The sequence below is a fragment of the Suricata suricatta genome, chromosome 15 (assembly GCF_006229205.1).
Source record: "Suricata suricatta isolate VVHF042 chromosome 15, meerkat_22Aug2017_6uvM2_HiC, whole genome shotgun sequence".
NCBI lineage: Eukaryota > Metazoa > Chordata > Mammalia > Carnivora > Herpestidae > Suricata > Suricata suricatta.
The window spans coordinates 12092591-12095671 of record NC_043714.1 but is presented as its reverse complement, the minus strand read 5'-3'; the positions used below and the strand labels follow the sequence as shown (position 1 = coordinate 12095671).

General features: G+C 45.0%; 1 long non-coding RNA gene across 2 annotated transcripts in view; it reads right to left on the bottom strand.

The window, feature by feature from the left end:
• The window catches only part of LOC115279516, a 7912-nt gene extending 5674 nt beyond the window's left edge, over positions 1 to 2238 (bottom strand). The window contains exons 1-2 of one of the 2 annotated variants that reach the window (XR_003903482.1): positions 2047 to 2238; positions 1050 to 1195 (exon numbers count right to left, since the gene is read on the bottom strand). This is a non-coding gene — a long non-coding RNA (uncharacterized LOC115279516). Of the gene's footprint in view, positions 1 to 276; positions 394 to 1049; positions 1196 to 2046 lie in introns of those variants that run through there. The other variant, XR_003903481.1, reaches the window with a different exon arrangement.
• Positions 2239 to 3081: the final 843 nt, after the last annotated feature.

Sequence of the window (3081 nt, the reverse complement as noted above, 5' to 3'; positions counted from 1 at the left end):
CACTTTCCTACAAAGGGCCATATGTCATTCCCTCTCATTGCCATGTAGTACTCCATCGTGAATACAAATGGATCAAGAAGATGTGGTATATATTCACGGACTGAAGGTTTAACTTATGAACTCACGGAGGACAATGCGTTTACAGATAAAAGGGTTGCAGTCTTAACCCAATTCTGGATATGGGGATTTTATGAGGGAATAATTAGTTGTAGAGCCTCTAAAAAGCACTGGAAACCCCTTTCCTTCAATATTACCACATTCTTCAGGTCCACGTACCTCAATCCAGGCAAGAATAGGATACTATGGGACCAAGGAGGCCTTCCCAACAGCAGCCGGGAGCCCATTCAGCCCTTGCCATCTTGGGAAACGTTGACGTTGTAACCCTCTGGGCCTCAAGAGATTTTCCTTTTGTTGCCCCTCCCCCGCTTCTATTCCACCAACTGAACAGCCCCTGCGAATAGTACAGTAGAGCGTGGGTTCCAATGCACCATTGAATCTCACCACCTTTTTTAGGGATTTCAAAATACTCAGCACAATTTAGGAAAGTTTGTGCTTCCAAATTCAGGATCCTGACACAAACACACATTATTCTGTTAGTTGAAAGCACATTCAGAACACAGATATCCTGCTCCAGGCCCATGAGCTGGATTCCCTGGGTCAGCAAGCTCACGCTACCGTCTGGACCTCCGGCTGTTTTCTCTTTGGGCTGTCATGAACGCTGGGGACCGTGATGCCCTTTTCTTTTTGAGCTGCAGGTCTCCACTTGGTTTCTGGCTGACACTGCTCTTCTCACAGCCCCTGGACCTCCAAGTTGACAGGTCACAACACGTTGGATTCATAAAAACAAATAAAATTACCCCTTCTTGTTTTCTCTGGCTGCCCTACTCCTGCTTACCAGCCCCTGCTTCCCAGGGCTGGGCCAAGAAGACGGAGGAGAGGTAGACTTAGCAGCCCCAGTGAGTTTTAGTTGAGGTCATGTCTATTGGGTAAACAATCCACCAATGTGGTTCACTCCTAACAGACCTGCTCCTCCCTCCTCTCCCCTGCACCTTGCCCACATGGTGGCCGGCTTCCGGGACTGGGAGCTTCCCATCCTCCTGATGTCAGGATGAGGAAGGGATCCAGGCCCCACGGGAGGTCTTGGGCTGGTCTCCCTGCACCGGCTCTCTGGTCCTGCGTCTCCTCTGGCCGATCTCTGCAGAGATGAAGTGGATCCATTCTTAACTGTACAGCCAGCCTGTGTTTCTGTTCAAGCCCTGGCTGGTGTATTTCCTAGTGTGTTTGCTCAGTCAGGCCATGCTCCTGGGGGCCCAGGACCCCGTGACTGAGCAGGCCTCTCTCCATCTCTGATGAGTACAATTCACTTGCCAAGGTCCTTTGTGAATCCTGAAGGGCTTATCCATCAGCCCTTGGACCCAGGGTCACTTAGCTTGTGCCAAAACGAGACCCACTGAGTCCCCCAGTTCTGTCTCTGCCTCCACACTTCTCTGTCACATTTTTCCTGTGTCAGGTAACATAAGAGAGGATGCTAGTCTAGGAGGAAGGTGAATTGGGGATGCACATAGTTTGCGTTCAATGGTGTTTGTGTATGTAGTTTCCAGACATATCCGAGTCCTGTTAAATTGCTGTCTTGATCCAAGACAGAAATGACTCCTAGTATTTCCCTGATTGTGCTTGGGATGTTCTTCCCCCACATCTTCCTGGCTTTCTCCTTCAAACTCCCTCTTCTCTGAGAGCCTCCCCTGGCCACAGGCCCGTAATGGTATTCTCTCTCCCCTTACCTTGCTTTCTTTTTCTTTGTTCTTGAAGTTTATTCACTTATTTTGAGAGAGAGAGAGAGAGAGAGAGAGAGAGAGAGAGAGAGAGAGAGAGAGGGAAGAGCCAGAGAGAGAAGTCAGTGCATTCTGTCAGTTCAGAGTCTGATGTCTGATGTGGGGCTTGAGCCCACGAACCATGAAATCATGACCAGAGTCTAAACCAAGAGTCAGACGCTTAACCCACTGAGCTACCCAGGTGCCCTGCTTTATTTTTCCTTATTATACATACCAATCACAAATAATATCACTTGTTTTCTTGTTGACTTTCACGTCCCCCATTAGAATGTCAGCTCCAGAGGGCATGGTGTTTGTCATATTCAGTGGAATATCCCCAGTGTGTAAGTTGAAATAATACCCTTAATGATTTTTGAGATTATTAAAATAAAAATCCATATTGAAGTGTGCAGTAGAATAAAGAAACTTAGAGGGCCACCTGGATGGCTGTCAGCTAAGTGTCTGACATCAGCTCAGGTCATGATCTCACCATTGTGAGTTGGAGCCCGCGTCAGGCTCTGTGCTGACAGCTCAGAGCCTGGAGCCTGCTTAGATTCTGTGTCTCCCTCTCTCTCTGCCCCTCCCCTGCTCATTCTCTCTCTCTCTCTCAAAAATAAACATTAAAAAAATTTTAAATATAATAAAGAAAATTAGATATTAAATAGTTTCATGAGCTATAAGAGATGAATTTGAGACCAGAGCTGTCTTCTCATTTTATGCCTGGTATGATTTCTATTTTATTGCCGTCTTCCTCAAAGGTATATTGAGTAAAAATGTTATTTGTTTGAGAGTCCATGTATTTGTGTAATAATCTGCAATAAGGTATCTGGATCAAAAATTAGCTTTATTTCTAAGTCAACACCTGATCGTTTTAAATATTGAGATACATGGTGTAATTTATTTTAAAAAAACACAGGAAAACAAAAGGAGATAAAGGGGACTTTATTTTATTTTTAAATTATAGATATATAGTTCTACATATCCATATTATTTACACTTATTTTAAAACGTATCTATAAGCACTTTTTTCAGTTTATTTATTTATTTTGAGAGAGAGACAGCGTGAGCAGGAAAGGGGCAGAGAGAGAGAGGGAGGAGAGAATCGTAAGCAGGCTCTACATTGGAAGCACAGAGCCTAACAGGGGGCTCCAACTCACAAAACCATGAGATCATGAGCTGAGCTAAAACCAAGAGTTGGACCCTTAACCAACTGAGCCACCCAGGCACCCCTATAAACACTTTCTTTTAATGCACATATAAATGTAGCCAA